The sequence below is a fragment of the Xenopus tropicalis genome, chromosome 1 (assembly GCF_000004195.4).
Source record: "Xenopus tropicalis strain Nigerian chromosome 1, UCB_Xtro_10.0, whole genome shotgun sequence".
NCBI classification, from domain to species: Eukaryota; Metazoa; Chordata; class Amphibia; order Anura; family Pipidae; genus Xenopus; species Xenopus tropicalis.
This window is the reverse complement of record NC_030677.2, coordinates 88,277,303-88,300,007: the sequence shown is the minus strand read 5'-3', so window position 1 is coordinate 88,300,007 and position 22,705 is coordinate 88,277,303.

The window sequence follows — 22,705 nt, the reverse complement described above, 5'->3', positions numbered from 1 at the left end:
ACCCGAAGCGTCTGTGAATAACTCCAACCACCTCGGATCCTCTAGAGGAAGACCTCCCCAAAGATTGCTGGGCATGGTCCACCAGGCCAACTGCTTCCTGCATCTCGCTGTAATTCGAATTAGCTGAGACCAGTCTTGCTTGGCTGCATCCCATTGATTTAAAAAAGAAAGCTGGACCGGCCTCATCTTCCACTTGGCCCACCTGACAAGGCCTGTGGTCGAAGTTAGGAGCCCTAGTAGGCTCATAAATTTCCTTGCCGATGTGGGCGATTCTTTCCTGAATTGTCTCACCCAAAGGACAATGTGATCTATTTTCTCTCTGGGCAGAGATACCAGTCTTAATGAGGTGTCTATCTGGGCTCCCAGATAGACCATTCTTTGCGAAGGGATCAGCTGGCTCTTGGCCAAATTCACAATCCAGCCGAAATTCTCCAGGACCTCCCTGGTTCTTTGGAGATTGGAAAGAAGAGAGGTTGACCTCCTTGCCACCAGCCCGAAAGGGGGACACCGAAATTTATAATGTCGGCCCTGGAGAGAGAAACTGAGATATCTTTGATGCTCCAGAGCAATAGGGATGTGAAAGTATGCGTCTTTTAGATCCAGAGAGGCTAGCCAGTCTCCTGGACGGATCACTGCCTTTATAGTTGCAAGTGTTTCCATTTTGAAAGTCTGGCGTTTCAAATATCTGTTTATTTTCCTTAAATCTAGGATGGGGTGCAGGTCTCCTGTTGCTTTGGTTACTAAAAAAAGAGGAGAGTAGAACCCACTTAGGCTGTATTGGCGAACCATGATCTGACCCAAAGGGCCCTTCTTGCCGCCACTCCGAAAGCCATTGATCGAGCCTCTAGCAGTGGAACTGGAGAAATTGCCTGTTTCTGAAGAAGCTGCTGAACATACAGGAAGAGAAACTCCCTCTTTTGAGAATCCCTGGGTAGGGTGGTAGGAACATAATGATTTGAACATGGTATTAGACGAAATTCCAGACGATACCCTCTTTGGATTGTAGAAACTACCCAGGTATCCTGGATCTCTGCGGCCCAGACCTCGTGGAAGCCACGTAATCTTGCCCCAACCAGAGGCTGGCTGAAAAAAACGTCATTGGGCTTTGGGTGAAGGCTTGGGAGATCTGGAAGGCTTGACCCTTGGGGACTTAAAGAAGGCATTGTGGCCTGAACGCCATGTGGAAGATCTATATTCTCTTCCGGGTTGGTAAGATTTAGCACAGCGTCAGACTGGGAACCCAGGGGCCCACCAGAAAACCTTAGATCATGGGCTGGCTTTCCAAATTGTTTTTCCTCCTTTCCACACTCAACCTCTTTATTATCCTAGTTTCTTTTATTTACATGCTAGCATCTATTCTTCCATCTATTTCTCATCTTTCTTTCCACAAATAGGGGATCACCATAAAACAGGCCAAATAGTCAGTAGCAGGAGGGCCCACTGACATCTGGGCCCACCGGGAGTTTTCCTGGTATCCTGGTGGGCCAGTCCGACACTGATTTAGCATCATCTCTTCTTCTGAAGAAACTCTCCCATCAGTTTTGTTTTTCCTATGTTGACGGAGGATGGCCAGGAAAAAAAATTATTATTTAAAATACTAGTCCCGTATGTACAATCACTGCTATTGTAACCAGGGTCGGACTGGGGGTGCCAGCGTCCACCGGGCTGCTACCCCAGGGTCCCTGCAACCCCCAAGGTGCCCTGCCGGCCGTGCTCCCCTACCCTCCCTCCTGGGGAGGACACCATCGGGTGGGGAAGCAGTAACAGGAATTGGGTCTGGCCCAGTCCGACCCTGATTGTGACCTACAATGTATTGCATATGAAGTAAATTTTTTTCCCTGTGTTTAAAATATCTGCAGTTTTGGTATAGCAAGCTCATAGCACTATTGCTGTCAGATCCAGAAACAGACCAGGCTAAAAATCACTTCAGTTATGTCTAAAGCATTAAGGTGGCCATACATGGTACATATTTTGTTCTATTATAGTTACATAGGGTTAAACAAGAGTCCATCAAGTTCAACCCTTCCAAGTTAACCCAGCACACACAAACCTATACTGACCTATCTATACACTCACATGCTGTGAGCCAACAAATGAGAGAAAATGTGAGCTTTTTCTTTAAGTTCTCCATTGTGGTCTCCCACTATGGAGAACTTAAAGGGAAAGCTTTAAGGGAGATGCTGATAAACAGAGAATGATTTCTCTGTTTACAGGATTTTGCTGTCTGGCCCTGGTAGCTATAGTGTCCTGGAAGGAACAAGCGGACCAGAAGAGGCTGAGCAATTTCCCAGAAGTGTTGAGTACAGGGGTGACTCCAACCATTTTGTGTTTTTTCACTGGTAGTCCACAAGGAGCCCAGTTACGTGAGGGAACTCATCTAATGTGTGAAGGTAGCACCCAGAGGGCAGGATTTATTTTGATAAATATATTTATGATTTATGTTTTGTATGCTGAAATGGGCACCCCTGTGTTAAATAAACTGCCTTAAGCTAAGAAAGTGTCTGTCATGGATCCTGCTAGTTTACAATACATAAACTATATATACTAACATCAATACTAACTGTAGATTTTATGCTTGTTCAAGAACTCATCCAAGCCTCTCTTAAAGACATTAACAGAATCTGCCATTCCAACATCACTAAAAAGGGCATTACACGGCCTCACTACCCTCACCGTGAAAAAACACGCTGCTTCAAATGAAAGTTCAGTTCCTCCAGTCTTTGGTGTGCTGGTCGTTTTATTAAGAGAAAAGAACAGCCCCTATCTGCATATAATCCCTGTCACAAACGCCACCACAGACGTACGTGACCAGGCGTGCGGCTGCAAGGGTTGATAAAGGGGTCATGTTGCCCCGAAACGTTGCACCTCCGCAATAAACTTTTAAAAGGGTTTTCCCTTGTTTGTAGCCCTGAGTGCCATTTGCTTTTTTTGTGGTTGTCCTGTTCTGAGCTACACATGCCCACCAGCCAATCAGAAGCGGATCTGCCAGAGGGGGGGGGGGAGGGAATGCAACACATGTGCAGTATGAAGCAAGGAGGGAAAGGAAGGGAGAATACCTTTTTAGAGATGGCTGCCTGTTCTAGAAAATGTGACGTAAGAGTGACTGAGTAAATATTTGATTAGGTGAGCCAAAAGTGTGGGGTTTTTACTAAACAATAGGAGGACTATTGGGCAGTATGCTTTTTAAATTTCTCCTTTAAGTACCCTATCCCTTATTACCCCTTCCAAAAGCTTTCATACTACTGATGTCAGACTAACAGAGCTATAGTTTTCAAACTGAAAACAGGATCCCCTTTTTAAATAACCGCACCACATTAGCAATTCGCCAGTCTCTCGGCACCATGCCTGACATCAATGAAATCTGAAAGATTAAGTAGAGAGGTTTGGCAATCACAGAGCTATTGATACAATCAATGTAATATTTTGATCTAATTGTATAGGTACCTAGTGAAAAAAAGTACATTCATTTGACTACAAGCAATCTTTCAATTGATCTCTTATCTCCAGAGAATCAATCCAAATAGACACCTCAGCTATCTTTCCCACACAGGAAGTAGCCAACATGACCCATTAACTTTCAACAGGAAAATGTAACCTACTGTCTCACAGTATTAACGCCAGGTTCCCCAAACTCTTCACGGCTGGTCACTGGTGGACTGCAGGTCAAGGTTAGTAAAAGTGGACAGAGCCACCAACAGCCAATTAGATTTCATCAATTGAATTTCACTGTTTTGAATTTGAAACACTCCCATTCTCACAATATTAATGACAGGGTTCCCAAACTTTGCACAGTCACTGGGTAACTGTATATACTGCTGCCATTCTTACATTTAAAGGTCCCCAAACTTTGCACAGTTTGTCACTTGGTGGCTATGTTTCAAGTTTAGGGTGGAGCCAACAACAGGCAATCAGATTTCTTCTATAGACTTTCATTGGTTTAAATTTAAACTGCTGCCATTCTTTAAATATAAATACAAGGGTCCCCAAACTTTAACAAAGTTAGTCGCCGGGTAACTTCAAGGTTAGAAAAAGTGGGGCCACAACAGCCAGATTTATTAAACTGATTTTAATGAGACATTTAAAATGCTGCCATTCTCACATGTTTAACACCAGTGTCCCCAAACTTTTAAAGTTGGTCACTGGGGGACTAAGGTTTATATTTAAACTGCTGCCTTTCTCTCTTTATGGCTTTGTTAATCACAGAACATGCAAGGCATATAGTCAAACCCAGCAGTGGGGGGATTAGCAAAACACAAAATTTGTTTATCTTGACAAAATATATACAATAAACTTAGAAAACATGAAAGAAGAAAAATCAATTTTTTTCAACATCAACCCTTTTTTACTGTATAGCTATGATCATTATGATAATTTAGAAATACAACAAACAGAGTGCATACATATATAATGTCAAATATACAATGTATGTTTCTGTTTTTATTCTGATATTACTAGACTAAACTAATCTTTAGCAGATTTACATAAATAGAAAACATGGATTCAAAAACACCAATCCGTTTATTAGTGTAGTTTAATTGTGCTAAAGTTATAAATTAATTGTGCTACATATATGGTTATTCAAAGCTTTAAATATATTCAACCATGCAGCTACATGTATTATCTATAACTCATATTTTTTTTTAACTATAACTCAAAAGTGGGATGTTACTTTTATAAAGCCTTCCACATTCTCTTTAATACTGTAATAAAAAGGGCCTTACCGGCTCGGCGGGGACGCCTGCCGCGCCGTCCTCCCAATGCGCCGGTTCCTTCTTAGTGCGCGCGCACTTCCGCATCTCATAGGCGCATGCGCGCTGACGTCGTGACGTCAGTGCGCAATGGCGCGAAATTTAAACTATTTAACAAATGCAAAGCACCCTGGTCTCGGCTCGTGCTTCACCAGTAGCGTGACCGCCTTTGGCTTCGGGAGGAGCCCTCAGCTACTCGGATGCCACCTGGACTTATACGAGAGGTGCAGAGCAGGAGTTCTGGCTAGCAATGGGGCTCGACTGTATATGAGTCTTAAGGCCGATGGTCACAGTACAGATGGGAGTAGGCAAATACGTGGTCAAACAGGCTGGGTCGAGGCGGGCAGATAACTAGGATCGTCAGGCAGGCAATGGGTCAAACCGGGAATCAATCAGAAGGATGAGGCAGAAACAGTAGTCAGAGACAGGCACGGATCAGGACACAGGAATCAGAATCGTCAAAGCCAGGCAGGGTCAAAACAGGAGCAACCAGGAAGCATAAAGCACAATTTACAGGCACCAGGAATAAAACCTATCACGGGCAATGAATGTATGAAAATGGCCCTTTAAATAGTTTAAATTTCGCGCCATTGCGCACTGACGTCACGACGTCAGCACATGTGCCTATGAGATGCGGAAGTGCGCGCGCGCACTAAGAAGGAACCAGCGCATTGGGAGGACAGCGCGGCGGGCGTCCCCGCCGAGCCGGTAAGGCCCTTTTTATTACAAATACAGATTTAATTTTGGCATGTGTATTTTAATTGGATCTGAAGCAGTAAAATATTTTGTTATATTTGCCTGCTGTTAAATGCACCTCTCTCCATTTCTTACACATAGGAGATATATACCTATAACCCATAAAATTACAATATCAAATGGCTTCTGTTACAAAGATATACATATTCCATGAACTTATTAGATGTGCCTATTAAGTAGTTAATTATTCACACATAATAAATCAAACTCACGGTGATTATTTTCCATATTTAACTTACTACTTCATCCTTCACCTAACAAATCAATCGCATCTGAACATAAACCCCAGGACTTTGCTGACTTCTTTAAATGCAAAGTCGATTCTATCCGCAAAATTTTTTCCCAACCTTCAGATACCAGTAATCTCAACCTTCCAGAATCTCCTCATTCCGTATACAGCTCCTTTGATCTCGTAACAGAGGCTGAAGTTTCTCAGCTTCTTCGTTCCTCTCCGCCTACTACCTGCTCACTGCATCCTATGTCTTCATCACTACTAAAACTATGTGCCCCTGCCCTTACTCCAGCTCTTATTCATATATTTAATTCCCCTCTGGCTTCTGGTACTTTTCCCTCTCTATTCAAACAAGCATGTGTAAAACCCATTCTTAAAGAGGCTATGCTGGACTCGTCCTGCCTATCTAACTATCATCCGGTCTCTCTCCTACCCCTAGCCTCTAAACTCCTGGAATGTCTTGTCTTTTCTCGTGTCACTGACTTCCTCTGCACCCATAATTTGCTGGACCCTATGCAGTCTGGTTTTCGGCCTGCGTACTCCACTGAGACAGCTTTAAGTAGAGTGGCAAATGATCTCCAGACTGCCAAGGCCAAAGGACGCTACTCAGTTCTCATTCTCCTTGACCTTTCCTCTGCTTTAGATACTGTTGACCATTCAGTCCTTATGCAAATTCTCTATTCTCTGGGTATCCGGGATCAAGCTGCATCCTGGTTCTCTTCAGGTTCAGCTTAGTGTGGGAGTGCCTCAGGGCTCTTGGTCCTTTGCTGTTCTCCCTGTACACTCTTTCTTTAGGAGAGCTTAGGGTTGATTCACTAAAGTGTGTTAATTTATATCGCACACTTTTTTCCATTAAAATTGACGCTAAAAAAATTGCGCAATTCGCTAAAGTATTACCGTGTGTGTTAATTTACGTGCAACCACATGTGTTCATTTTAATGCAACGCAGTAATTAGCGAATGAAAAGAATACTAACGCATGATTCACAAAAGCACCTAAATGCATTAATTAGCGCGTGAATGTGTGCGTATTCTAGCACCTAATTGGGGGAGGCGTTGGACAGAGCACATTTTTCATTTTTAAATTGAAAAACCTAAAATGGAGTATGCAACAGGGCTTTTGCTTGATTTGGAGGAGGAACATCAAGTCCCTGAGCCTTCCAGAGTCATGTGCCCTCAGATTTTCAGGGAAAGGGCCACTTTAGAGGGCTTAAGCGAGGATGAAGTGGTCAGGCGCTACATGTTCAATAGGGCGGCAATATCCAGCCTGTATGAGCTGCTTGAGCCTTCCCTGCAGCCCAGACTCGCAGAAGCTGTGCCCGTCCCCGGGATGGTGAAACTGCTGTGCTCCCTGCACTTTTTGGCCACTGGCAGTTTCCAGAGGGTTGGGGGGGCTTACAGGGGAGTGTCACAGCCTACCTTTTCATGGTGCCTTGGCCAGGTCCTGGACGCTATTCGCTCGGTGTCCGGGAATTTCATCTCGTTCCCCCAACATCAGAACGAGTGGAACGCCGTGAAAAGGCATTTTTATAAGGTAAGTGGCATCCCCAATGTGTTGGGTGCAATTGATTGCACCCATGTGGCGTTAAACCCCCCCAAGACAGGGAGCACATTTTTAGAAACCGGAAGGGTTACCACTCCCTCAACATACAAGTGGTGTGTGATGGCCATATGAACATCATGAGCATTGTGTCTGGGTTCCCCGGCTCCTCTCTCTTTACGATGCTTTAGAGCAGTGTTTTTCAACCTTTTTTGGGCAAAGGCACACTTGTTTCATGAAAAAAATCACGAGGCACACCACCATTAGAAAATGTTAAAAAATTTAACTCTGTGCCTATATTGACTATATATAAAGTAATTCTCTTGAATAGGAATCAAATAAACACAAAGAAAGTATTTTATAATTACTTTATTATATTATATATATATATATATATATATATATATATATATATATATACACACAAAAATTTTATATTATATATATATTATTATTAATTGTTTTCTTACATGTCAGGCTGTCTTGGGGTGCGGCATCCAGGGGTGTCCTGGGATTGTCCTCCGGTGGGGAGTAGGGCGGCTGTGCATGGGCCTGGCCCCTGGTGGATCTGGTCTGTCGGGGCAGGGCCTGGGCAGTTGCTCCCCCCGGTCGGGTTGTGCCAGGGCAGGATAGTGCTGCCTCTCCTCTCTGGTTGCTCCGCCCTCCTGGATCCGATGCCGGATGACGTCACAGGCAGTGACGATTTCCGGGCATCAGGGAGCCAGGAAGTGGAAGGTGTCCCAGAGGGGACCGGGGGAGTCTTGTCTGCACCTACGGCACACCAGGCAACATCTCGCGGCACACTAGTGTGCCGCGGAACAGCGGTTGAAAAACGCTGCTTTAGAGACAGGACAAATGCCTCACGGGTGGCTGTTAGGTAAGTATATGTGTCACGTCTAGAACAACTTGCCCACATTTGCTTTCTGTCTCCCACTGTAAAACCAGGCCCTGCCTGGCATAAGCTTGTTTTGCAACTTGTAAAATGCCCTCTTTTGCCACTGGGAGAGTCAAAGCAGCTACTTGTAGTGTCACCTATCAGTCTCACACTGTCACATCTGTTTTGACAGAGGGAGAGTGGAAGCAACTTATTTGTTTGCAGCAGCTTATTACATGTTTTTTTTTTCAGGAGATAATGGTTACCCGTACTCTAGGTGGCTCATCACACCCATTCACAGGCTGCGTTCAGGGGCCGAGTGTGCTTTTAACGAAGCACATGTGAGAGCGCGGTCAGTGATTGAGCGGACATTTGTGGTCCTTAAAAGCCGGTTCTGCCACCTGGATAAATCAGGAGGCGGTCTTATGTACAGCCCCACTAAGGTTTCAAACATTGTGGCTGCATGTGCTGTACTGCACAATCTGGGGAACCGGTATGTCTTACCAGGCGATGTGGCTGATGACCTGGAGGACCCCATACATCCACAAGATCCTGTCCGAGGTGTGGATGCCAGAGGGAATGAAGTCCGGGGACAAATCGTTACCAATTACTTTTCCTGTAAGTACCTAAAATCTTTAATTCCATACACAAGAAATACCAAACAACTTCTCCAAAAAAAAAAAGATTTATTTACAGGGAACCCACTTCCAAAAGAAATGGTTTGAGCAGGTGATTCCCCCACCCGCAACACAAATAAAAAAAACAGAAAGAAAGATTTTCAAAAAACATAGACCTAAGAAAAGATAGGTTCCACAGATCCCTAATGTGTCAGATTTATTTTCTTTTGTGAAGCTGCCTAGTAGAACCTGCAGGAGCGGTAGCTGTGCTCTCACCACTAGCTCAACTGGTAGAGTATGTTGTTGGCTCTGTTTATGCCTTTTGTTGTAAGGCAATTTGTTGCTCTAGGAGTGAATTTTGGTGAGCCAACAAAGCCAGTTTTTGCCTTTTCAGTTCTAACCGCTCCTCTTGCAGGCTTAACATGCCAGCCTCGTCTTGTGTTTTCTGTGCCTCACTGGCCTGCCGGAGGCTTAACATGGCCGACTCATGTGCAGCTTGCCGTGCCTGACTGGCATTGTAGGCATTAGTGGCCACACACAAGTCGACATGCATGGTGTCCAATTTTTTCATTAAGGCTTTATGATGCCTTATTAAGGATTTGTGGAACCTATCTTTCTCAGGTTCCTGGGGGGCCACATTATCTCCTCTGGCCTGGGTTGGAAGCTGCTGCTTCTGGGGAATGTTGGCCGGCTCCTCATCTGAAAACAAGGCCACATCGCTGCCACATACGTGTGACCCTCTCTCACTTATCCCCTTCAATTTCAGGATCGCACCGTGGGGAGTGGAGCACAGACGAGGAGCGTCCACTTTTTGGAAAAAAGAAAAAGGCTTTATTTAATTTTTTGTTATTATGTTCATGATGCCAGACAAACTTCATGGACAAATCAATGTTTGTGGACATTGATTCATTCCAAATGAGGCAAAAAGGTAAAATCAAGTTGAAAAGATTGACTGTCCAAAAGTACAAGATGAACTGACTGCACCTAACCCAGCAAAACACACTTGTCCAATAACACACCTATCTTATTAGCAATACACTGCACTTCTGTTATTGAAACACCTGCAATATACATGGACACAATTCACTATTATGCCACTGCACAAACTTAACACAAAACACAGGTCTAACAAAATTTGGTAACAAAAATACTTGGAATGGGAACAGATGACGATTGTCTGCGTCTGCTCGTGCCAGGTGGTGGTAAGGATGAATCTGTTGGAGAAAACATTGTTTTACATTAGTAAATACACTTGTATTAATGTCATTACACCTACCTTGGCCAACATTCCTGTCCGAATCGAACGTGCCGGACGCACCGCTCACACTCTCAGTGTGTAGAAATTTTGTAAAATGGACTCTCTTAGCAGGGCCACACAGTTCTAGATCTATATAAAATATACAAATGGTTTTATTGTGTTGGCTACAATAAGCAAGTCATAACAACGCAGTCACTTTTTGTTACTCATTGTTGCCCCAATCAATTCCCCTTACTTTCAAGTGTAACAATACTAAGGCATGCTCTGACACTAACCCTACTAAAATGCTGCAAGTTGCTGCTAAGTGGCCTCGCTAACTCCCAGAGCTCTCCCTTATACTCTGTATTAAACAATGCTTAAACAATAATCCTCCTTGATAAAGGAAAGTACAGGGCATTAGGGGGTCTGTTTACTAAAGTGCGTTAAAATTGTCACAGGTTATCGTGGCAAATATTCTGTCGCCAGAATATTCGAGGCGTCAAAGTTGACTAAGCAGCGATGGGCGTGTAAATCACTGCGATCATTAAGTACGCAAACGTTCCAGTTTACGTTGGCATTAATTTTAGCGAGTTGCGAATATTCTGGCAACAAAATTAACTTTGCGGCTATTCTTGCTATAAAATAGTCTACTTTTATGGCGTTAAAGTAAGCGACTATTCATGCTAGAAAATTGTTTTATGGCTATTATTATTAATACTACTAATATAACAATATCCCTAGTGCTATGCTTTATGATAATCCCTATGCCAATGTCTGTTTTTAACTTCTCTGTGAATTCAAATTTTGATAATGGTTTACTTTTAACTTTTTATCATTTTCCTATAAAATAAATAAAATTTGGGATTTTCATCAGAGAGAATAAAGTTATCATCTAGAACAATGCAATATTATTCAAAACAATAAAAAGATCAATAAGGGCAATGAGAAATTATTAGGGTAGCGCATTTTCAACTCTAATACAAATATGTGACTAATTTGCGAGCGTATAATTTAACGCACCCTTAGAATAAACGCAAGTATATTTGGCGACAACATGAGACAACATGGCTGGAGTAACTGCTCTGAGTCTGGAGGAGAGCAGGTTCATCATCCGCTTCCTCCTGCATAAGTGTCATGACACACAGCCGCTGGGGACCATATAGGGGTCCATGAAAAGAAGAGGTCCATCCTCCGAAAATGTGGAGGAATTTCAGTCTGGGGATGGACCTGCGAGATCTTCAGTTGCTGTGGTCCAACATCAAGCACAGGAATCGTGATTTAGTTGCGGACGGTAATTATTGTATTTTATTAATGTTTTAAAGCAGTGCTGTCCAACTTCTGTTGTACCGAGGGCCGGAATTTTTCCGACATACGTGGTGGAGGGCCGATAATGGAAGCCAGTTTTTACCACTTCCCTTTTTGAAACCGCACCCACTTGAAACCACACCCATGTTATCACATGACCATACCCATATTAATGGTTGCAGTACAGCAAAAACCTGCCATACTCTGCCTGCCCTACCCTGCCTGTGTGTGCCATACTCTGCCTTCACTACCCTGCCTGTGTGTGCCATACTCTGCCTGCCCTACCCTGTCTGTGTGTGCCATACTCTGCCTTCCCTACCCTGCCTGTGTGTGCCATACTCTGCCTTCCCTACCCTGCCTGTGTGCCATACTTTCACTGTGTGTGCCATTCTTGGCTGGTTTGTGCCATACTTGGCCTGTGTGTGCCATACTCTGCCTGCCCTACCCTGCCTGTGTGTGCCATACTCTGCCTTCCCTACCCTGCCTGCGTGTGCCATACTTTCACTGTGTTTGCCATTTTTGGCTGGTTTGTGCCATACTTGACCTGTGTGTGCCATACTCTGCCTGTGTGTGCCATACTCTGCCTTCCCTACCCTGCCTGTGTGTGCCATACTCTGCTTGCCCTATGATGCCTGTGTGTATGGCACACACAGGCAGCCTACAGTGACACAATGCTGGCACTGCTCCTACAGTCTGCACAATAACTATATATTAAAAAACTTTTTAATTGAAGTACCACCTCAGTATATGTTCTTTTTGTAGTGTGCAGGGATTATTTGTGGTTTTCTACTGCTCCTGAGGTGTGAACAGGGGAACAATGGGGGTGATTACAACCTGAGCCTGAGGTGTGAACACTGCAGGGGGTGAACAATGCAGAGATTAAAAGGTGTGAACAACACAGGGGATTACATATTTAAACAATACAGCCTGATTACAGCCTGAATCTGAGGTGAGAACCATGCGGGGGGGGGGCAGTTAATCACAGTACTGATACCACTTAGAGCTTACACAAGAGTAAGCCATCAAAGCAGCCAGACAGGTGGGGGGCCACACAGAGGGGGGTCGCGGGCCGCATGCGGCCCGTGGGCTGCCAGTTGGACAGCACTGTTTTAAAGAATACATGAATTAAAATAATTTCCAATTAATTTTACATTAAAAAAAAATAACAAATGTATATTCTATATATATGTATATATGCATGTTTTTTTCAAAACGACACACAATAAAGTTCACAATAAAGAGGTAATTTTAAATATGTTGTACCAGTTTGAAAAAATAATACATACACACATATATATACATCTATTTACCAAAACATATATACATACATGTATATATACATATGTATAAATAAGTATATAAAGATCTATATGAATGTATATATGTATGTAGGTATCTATATGTATGTATATTTAGATGTATATATACTTATATATGCAGGTGCTTCAGTTTTTGCCTCCTGATGAAAGTCCCAGTGGGGACTGAAACGTTGAGGCTTGCTATGCTTATTTTGCCCTTTTTTTCTTAATAAATATAATTTTATATACATTTGTATAAAACCCTGTGTATGTATGTATATATAGATGAATATATATGTATGTATGCATATGTATATATATATATTTATACAGTATATGTGTGTAGTGTGTATGAACAGGGCCGCTATCAGTGTGGCACAGGGGGACACATCCCGGGCCTGGGTGTTTTTAACTTTAAAGGGGGCCCGGCCGTGCTAGAGTCTGGCACGGTCATTGCAGGCATCCTCCGCTATGTCCCACTTCTCCGCGCAACATCTGCGCTTTTATAAGGTTGTGTCCCGTGCGTGTGACGTCAATCCGCACGGGACGCAACCTTATAAAAGCGCAGATGTAGCGGGGAGCAGCGGGACATAGCGGAGGATGTCACCAAAGCCAGAGGACACAGGGTAGGAGACGCAGGGAAGAAAGAAGCAGGAGGACGCAGGGAGGGGGGCACTAGAGGATGCTTGGGGGGGCCCTGTGGGAAGCAGGAGGAAGCAGAGGGGGAGCGGGAGGAAGCAGTAAGGAAGCAGCAGGGAGTGGGCCATAGTATGAGTAATTTAGGGAAGGACCACAAATGTTTTAGGGGGCCCTGGGCTGGCTAGCAATGTTTTAGAGGGCCCTGGCTACCAATGTCTCTGTGTCGTTTGTATTGATGGGAGGGGCCACTGGGGGAGGGGCCATTGGGGGCATGGGAGGAGGGGGGCCCAAAAAATGTTGTTGTGAGGGGCCCCGTGATTTCTTATGGTGGCCCTGTGTATGCATATATATATATATATGTATAATATATTAACAACATCTTGCAATATTATCTCACAGAACTTGAACAGGATGATGTACCGGCCCTAGATGCTCCAGAGGCCCCAGACACTCCAGAGCATCTAGGGCCTCTGGAGCATCTAGGGCCGGTACAAGATGCTAGATGCTCCAGAGGCCCCAGACACTCCAGAGGCCCAAGAAGACTGGGAAGAATGGATGGCAGATCCTCCTGAGGATCCCCATGAGGGACCCTCAAATCAGACTGAAGATATGGGGACCCAAACAACACCTGGGTGGTGGATAACATATTTTGGCTATAAATTGTGCAACTAAATTTAACGCACTTTAGTAAACGGACCCCTAAGTATTTTGGGGAATATTTCTTAAATGCCCCACCCCTATTTACTGGCCTAATTTGTTGTTGTACTCCACAGCTTTGAGGACATAAGTTGTGCACATAATAATAGGCATGCCATACATACATACATTACATACAAGTAAAGTAAGTAGGAAAGAAGGCAAGAAGGAAGGAAAGTCAGTAAAGGCCAAAAGGAAAAGCCGATTGAGTAGAAAAGCAGATGAGCAAGTGTTAAACAGAAAGATGAATGTAAGATATTTACCTGTATCTGGAGTCCTCTGCCAGCTTTTTCATCAGGACCCTCTTAATGTCCTGGTAGTGCTTCTTGTAGTGTTGGACACTGCGCAGACAGACCCCAACACTGTTAACGTGGTCTGCAATGTCCCTCCAGGCTTGGTTTTCACTGCAGTTGGTGTGTTCCCAGCATATTTGCCGATGATCTTATGGAAGACCAGCACAAGCCTCTCCACCAACACCTCATTCTCAAACTCCAAGAATTTTAAATTATGGAGCCTGCTCTCCTGCTGTTTCTTCCTGCTCCTTTTTTGAGATGAGGGGTGTGGAAGCTCCTCACTCTCCTCTCCACTGGCTTTCCTCTGGGCGATAATCCCTGTCTGTGCCCTTCACATCAGACACATCAGTACCAAGGAAGACAGACCTCTCTCTGTCACTGTCGGAGCTAGGTGACAAGGCAGCTGGAACACTTGGAAGGTGTTCGCTCTTTTTTGCCACCTTTTTCCCTCCCACACTGCTCCATTGCGTTTTCTCTCTCTCTCTCTCTTACAATAAATACTTATTTATTGTATTTATTGTAACACTGGTCCTTCCCTGCGTGTAATTTTGTATATTGTACGATTATACATCCCTGCGTACCCTTGTGGCGCTTTATAAATAAAGTTACACGTACATGCATACATACATACACAGCTTTATCCTGAACTTTTCAGATAGTCCGTTATAAAAGAAACTACATAACATTACAACAGTTACAGTCCTTTAGATAAATACATTGTTGCAGCAAATTGATATAACTACTTGACTATAACTACTTTTAAAAGTAACAAGGCAACCTCAAGGGCTGAATTTGACATTTGATATAAGCTGTTACTTTTGAAAGTAGTTATAGTTTGATCAATTTGCTATTTGTATGTATCTAAAGCAGTGCTGTCCAACTTCTGTGTTGCCAAGGGCCAGAATTTCTTCAGCATACATAGTGGAGGACTGCTAATGGAAGCCAGTTTTGACCACCCCCCTTCTTTAAACCGCACCCACTTCAAACCACACCCATGTTATCATACCCTAAATTCATAATTATGAATTTAATTCTAAAATTGTAATCGATAGAAAGTTGCTTATAAAAATGTTTTCTTTCATTAAGCTAATTTTTTAAATTGACATGACCTTTAAGACTAAGTAATATATAGGGTATGAGTAGGGGCGGGGCTATGACACAGTGATCAGCAATTGTCCGGTCACCGCATCAATCTCTGTGAGTCCTGCCCTGTTTTGCTAATTTGATAAACTGGGCAGGAAGTTTTGACCCGGACAGCCCTTCCAAAAACCAGGCTCTCCGGGTCAAAACAGGTGGCAACCCTAGTATGAGTACATCATACAAAAAAGTGCCCTGACATCCTAGTACAGGTGCCCTCTAGTCTTGCTTTGCTTTCTGAGGTAGACTGACTAGTATGCAAACTAATGGGGAAACAATGTATTTTCCAAGGGCTAAAGAAATATCAACTTTATAAAAGTTTTATGATTAGGGTTCAAATCCGTGTCTTTGACCTGCAGCTTCATGGGCATTTTTATAAATATATTAGCCCAAATGTTGGGCTTAGGTTGGATGCAACCTTTTTCGATGGGAGGGGCCAGGTCTGCAATTAGGAATCAGAAGCCCCAACTTGCACTGGCCACTCCCATTAACCAAACCCCTGTCCATTCTCCACAAGCTCTCCCTTCATGACTTGCATTTCTTGTGCCCCCCCTGTTACAAGTCCCTTAACTGGACCACTCCTTTTTCCACCCAGGTGAAATATCATATCACTTTGGCAACCCTATCCATATTATTAATATATTCCTGACATGCAAGTAGAGAGATCTAGGTTGGAAGAAGTCTACTGTGTGGTGGAAGATCTAATGTTGGATTAGCACCCAACCAAAGAGCCCATAGGGTTGATTCACTAAAGTGCGATATTGCATGCTTTTTTGCGTTAAAATTGGCGCGAAAAAAACGTGCGATTCGCTAAAGTATTATCGCATGCGTTAAGGCGCATATTGCATGTGTTAAAAAGCGCACAACCGAATGCGTTAATTTTACTGCATTGCATTAATTAGCATGCAGAAATAATACTAACGCATGATTCACAAACACTTAGATGTGCTAAATATTGCATTAGTCTGTGGAAAAAATTAACACCTACTTGGGGCAGGCGGTAATTATAGAAAAGTACAGTTCATGAGCTTTTGGCAACACAATATGGATTTGCAGTGTTATTTATTCAAGTATGTGTTGGCCCTAGAGTGATGCATCCTCCAGTTTGCAGGGAAATGGTCATTTTCAGAACAGTAGTTTTCCGAAAGTAATGGCGTGTATGGCTAATATGGCGTGCGTTTTTTCGCACGCGGTGACAATATGTGCTTGCTGCGTTAATTAGCGCACGTTGCATCAAATACCACACGAAAATAGTCTTCGCGACTTAAATAACACAAACAGCATTGCGTCTAAATTACTGCAAGTATCCTTTTAGAGAATCATGCGTTAAGACGCGAAAAATAAGACGCAATAAAATTTTTAACACATGCTATAAATAGCGCTCGGAATAACAACCTTTAGTGAATCAACCCTCATGTATTTTCAAATTTCAATAGGTAGCCTTTCGCAATATACATCAATTGATTCAGAAGAACAAATTTATTAACAAGTCTGCCAAACAGGAAGGAATGGGGCTCATCCACTTTATGATGATTAATTTCTTTGCATATAGGACAGGATTTCGCTTATCATGTTTCTGGAGTGGTTACTGGTAACTCATCTGTCAGGCCGAAAAGACATACAGTATTTCAGGGGATTTACCTCTAGGAAGTGTAAGTCATTCAGCTAAAGAATGCATAACTTTAGACCAGTATTTATCAGTATTGATACAATCCCAGACCATATGACCATATGAGCAAATCCTAAATTGATATTGTGACTTTTAGGACACTCAGCATAAATTTTGGACAAAGAAGACCGCTGGTTTGAAAGACGTGTAAAAGAGGCTATTCATGTTAAAGTGGAGAAACTATCCCTAAACAGAGGCAGGGTCCTTCAACACCATCTGTCTGCTACATACAATGCTGTTCTAGTATCTCTACCCTGGCAGTTTTAGAACTCTTCACACATGCATTCATGCAACTCTAACAAGTAACACATGTTTTGATGAGTTGCATGATACTTTGGTAATCCTTTCAAGGTAACTCCACAGCATTCACACCTCTGTGAGTTTCAGATATCACCTCTTTGAAGAGTTACAAAGTGCCATTGTGATTAGATTAGTGGAAGAGTACATATGCTGAGGACTTCCCATACCAGTCAGTTGAACTGAAGAAGCTGCTTGTATGAGTAATGAAACGTCTTCAATGATTACTTAACAAGTCCAGTTGCTTTAGATTTATTTATACTAGATATACCATGACCTGGATGAATGAAAATCTTCATAGTCCTATAATGGGGGTACTGATCAGTGTAGGCATAGCTTTCTTAGGCTTTTATGGGGCATTAAGGAGTGCTTTAAGATGTGTACCTTTAAATTATGAATTTAATTGTAAAATTGTAACATAGTGTGTAGGTATAGCTTTCTTAGGCTTATATGGGGCATTAAGTAGTGCTTTAAGATGTGTACCTTTAAATTATGAATTTAATTGTAAAATTGTAACATAGTAAGTTGGGTTGAAAAAAGACATATGTCCATCACGTTCAACCATAATGCCTATATATAACCTGCCTAACTACTAGTTGATCCAGAGGAAGGCAAAAAACCCCATCTGAAGCCTCTAATTTGCTGCAGAGGGGTAAAAAATTCCTTCCTGACTCCAAGATGGCAATCGGACCAGTCCCTGGATCAACTTGTACTAAGAGCTATCTCCCATAACCCTGTATTCCCTCACTTGCTAAGAATCCATCCAGCCCCTTCTTAAAGTTATATAATGTATCAGACAGCACAACTGATTCGGGGAGGGAATTCCACAACTTCACAGCTCTCACAGTAAAAAATCCTTTCCGAATATTTAAACGGAACCTCCCTTCTTCTAAACGGTGCCCTCATGTCCGTTGGAAGGACCTACTGGTAAATAAAACATTAGAAAGGTTATTATATGATCCCTTTATATATTTATACATAGTTATCATGTCACCTCTTAAGCGCCTCTTCTCCAGTGTAAACAGACCCAACTTGGCCAGTCTTTCTTCATAACTGAGACTTTCCATACCCTTTACCAACTTAGTTGCCCTTCTCTGGACCCTCTGTAACTCAATCATATCCCGTTTCAGCACTGGAGACCAGAACTGGACAGCATATTCTAGGTGGGGCCTTACCAGCGCTCTGTAAAGGGGAAGAATAACCCCCTCCACCCGTGAATCTATACCCCTTTTAATACAGCTCAAAACCTTGTTTGCCCTTGCAGCTGCTGCCTGGCATTGCTTGCTACAGCCAAGTTTATTATCTACAAGGACTCCAAGGTCCTTCTCCATTATGGATTTGCCTAGTGCAGTCCCATTAAGGGCATAAGTGGCTTGCATATTTTTACATCCCAGGTGCATGACCTTACATTTATCCACATTAAATCTCATCTGCCACTTAGCCGCCCAGATTGCCAGTTGGTCAAGATCTTGCTGCAAGGATGCCACATCCTGAATAGAATTGACTGGTCTGCAGAGTTTTGTTTTTTGATACATTACTTATAATACCCCCCCCCAAGTCATTTATGAACAAATTAAACAAAAGTACCATTAACAACCACCCTCTGTACCCGATCCTGTAGCCAGTTTTCTATCCATGTGCAAACAACTTCACTAAGACCAATAGACCTTAGTTTAGAAAGCAGTTGTTTGTGGGGAACGGTATCAAATGCTTTGGCAAAATCCGAATAGATTATATCTACTGCATCCCCACTGTCCAGCTTCTTGCTTACCTCATCACAAAAAGCAATTAAATTGGTCTGACATGACCTGTCCTTCATAAAGCCATGCTGATTACTGCTCATAATGGCATTCTCCAGTACATAATTTTGTATGTGATCCCTTAACAAGCCTTCAAATAACTTGCCCACCACGGATGTCAAACTTACAGGCCTATAATTGCCAGGCTGAGATCTTACTCCCTTTTTAAATATAGGAATGACATTCCCCTTCTTCCAATCCGTAGGTACCATACCTGATGAAAGCGAGTCTGAGAATATCAGAAACAAGGGCCTCTGTAAATCTGACCCTAGCTCTCTCAGTACCCGAGGGTGTATTCCATCTGGCCCAGGTGCCTTGTTTACATTTATCTTGTTTAACCCTTTAAGCACCATATCCTGTTTCAACCACTGTGTAGTTAGAGCTGAGGCAACAGTGCAGCTATTGGGTGGGACTTGGCACTCTGGCTCCTCTACTGTATACACAGAAGAAAAGAACTGGTTAAGCACATCTGCCTTTTCTGTATCCGCTGTAACCATATTGTTACTATAACTCAATGGGGCCACACCCTCAACCTGCATCTTTTTACTATTAATATACTTAAAAAACCTTTTAGGGTTAGTCTTGGCCTCTGCCGCGATGCGCTGCTCATTTTCTATCTTTGCCTTCCGGATTGCTGTTTTACAACACTTGTTATAGTGTTTATATTCATTAAACGCAGCTACTGTCCCCTCTGACTTATATTTCTTAAAAGCTATCCTTTTTTTCCCTATTAACTACTTTACCTCAGAGTTAAGCCACATAGGGTGATTCTTAACACTTCTACTTTTTCTAATTAATGGAATAAACTGAGAACATTAATGATTTAATATCATTTTAAATGACAACCATTTCTGCTCTGTGTTTTTATCAGAAAACATAATGCCCCAATTTATGCCCTGAAGCGCTGCCCTTAAGGAGCTAAAATTTGCCTTCCTAAAATTCATTGTCTTTGTTGCCCCTGTGTAAACTTGTTTCCTGCACCAAATATCAAATGAAATAACATTATGATCACTATTACCCAGGGGTTCAACCACTTGCACATTTGCTATACGTTCTGGGTCATTAGAGAACACTAGATGCAGTATAGCATGGTTCCTGGTTGGCTCCTCAACAACCTGTGACATAAAGTTGTCATGCAGCAAGTTTATAAACTAAAAAAGTTTATAAACCCATTTATAAAAGTTTATAAACCCATTTACTGTCCTGGCAGTACTATGGCTCTAGTCAATATCAGGATAATTAAAATCCCCCATTATTATCACTTGCCCCAAACTAGCAGCCTTTTCTATTTGCAACAGGAGCTGAGCCTCCTCCTCCTCACTTACATTAGGGGGTCTATAGCATACCCCTACAATTAGTTTGGTAGATTCTTTACTATCTGTGAGAAGCTCAACCCATAAGGATTCAGCTCCCTCTGTTACCCCCATCACTTCCTCTTTAATATTTGCTTTTAATTCCTGCTTAACAAACAGACACACTCCTCCTTTTCTATTGCCTGTGTCCCTCCGAAACAATGTATAACCCCCAATATTAACAGCCCAGTCATGAGACTCATTCAACCAAGTGCAGCAACACCAATCACATCATATTTCCGCTCCAATTTTGTACCTCCAGCTCTCCAATTTTACCAGTCAGACTCCTTGCATTGGTAAACATACATTTAATACTGGTACCGGCGTGAGAATGACATGTAAACAATTTATGGGCCTCCTTGCCATTATCAGTATCCCGAAGCAAGTCTCCTCCTCCATTTTCCCTTACTTTGCCCACTACCTCTATCCTGTCTACCACAGAATTACCCGCTGCACCCTCCCCCCCACTCCTAGTTTAAAATCTCCTCCAACCCTCTAGCCATCTTTTCCCCCAAAGCAGCTGCCCCATCATCATTGAGGTGCAGCCCATCCCTGGCAAAGAGCCTGTAGCCGATTGAGAAATCAGCCCAGTTCTCAAGAAACCCAAATCCCTCCTCCCTGCACCAATCTCTCAGCCATGCATTAATCTCCCTAAGCTCCCACAGCCTTCTTAACGTTGCTCGTGGCACAGGTAATATCTCTGAGAAAATTACCTTGGAAGGCCTCGCCCTCAGCTTCTCGCCTAGCTTTTTAAAATCGTTCTTGAGGACTTCCCCCCCTCCTCTAGCTTTGTCATTGGTACCTATTTGTACCAAGACCACCGGGTCTTCCCCAGCCCCTCCCAACAATTTGTCCACTCGTTCCACCACATGCCGAACCCTAGCACCAGGCAAGCAACCAACACACAGTTCAGCATGTAGGGTCTTTGCGACAAATTACCCTATCCACCTTTCTAATAATTGAATCCCCTACAACTATAGCCTGTCTTCCCTTCCTAGCACTATTCACCCCACCTGTATTAGAAGTGCCGGCTCCCAGGGTGCTCTGAGAGTCAGCCTGCTCCATACATGCTAGCTCAGAGCGGTCTTCCCCAGCATCTTCACCTAAAGCGGCAAATCTGCTGGTTTGTACAAGCTTTGAACCAGCCCCCCTACCCCTGCGTCCCCTACTGTCCCCGCCTTATTAATCTCCACTGTCCCTTCTCCACCCCCCACTACACCGGCCCCTGTCAGTGGTTGTTGATGACATTTTTCGAGACCTCTTGGACCAGTATGTTATAGTTTACTTTGACGATATATTATTTTTTTCCATTAATCTTGAGCAACATAAGCAGCATGTGGCTAAGATATTTACTAGATTAAGGGCTCATCGGCTGTATGCTAAATTAGACAAGTGTGAATTCGAGACAGCACACATTAAATTTCTTGGTTTTGAAATCTCCCCTGAAGGAATTAAGATGGATGAAAGTAAGGCATTTGCAATTCTCCAATGGCTGGACTCTAGTAACAATTTATAGGATTCGCTTACTTTTACCAGAGGTTTATCAAAAAATTTTCTACCATCACGGCACCCATCACTCAGGTTACCCGCAAGGGTATTGCCTTCATTTGGACCTCTACAAGGCTTTTGAAGAACTAAAGAAGAGGTTCACATCAGCACAAATTCTGGTTTAACCAGATCTATCAAAACATTTCATTGTTGAGACAGATGCTTCAGATGTGGCAGTCTTATCTCAGCGTCATGGTCTAAAAGGCTTGCTGCATCCATGTGCATTTCTCTCCTAAAAACTAGCTAGTGCCGAAAAGCACTATGATAGCGGGAATAACTCATGGCTATAAAAAAGGCATTTGAGAGGTGTTGTGGTTAACTGCCAAGGAAGATGTCCCTCACTTTAGCTGAGGTACTGCCGGGTCCGCACACTACAATTACACAGTGGAATATCTAGAGGGAGTCCTCAGCCTGTCAGCAATGGGCAAGTCATAGAAAGTTTGCACTCCACTAAAGTTAACAGCGCTTAATAGTGCAATGAAGGAGAAGCAGCCAGAGCCCTCACAAAATGGTGCCAAAAGCAGCACAAGCACCGCTCCTGCTCCTCAAACACATACAATTTTTCCAAATACCTCAGAACAAAATGGGGAAAACACTCAGCCTGTTACGGAAGGTAAACTTAAAGAATTACTAAATGTGCTTTGCCATACATTACAGTCTGACTTGAAA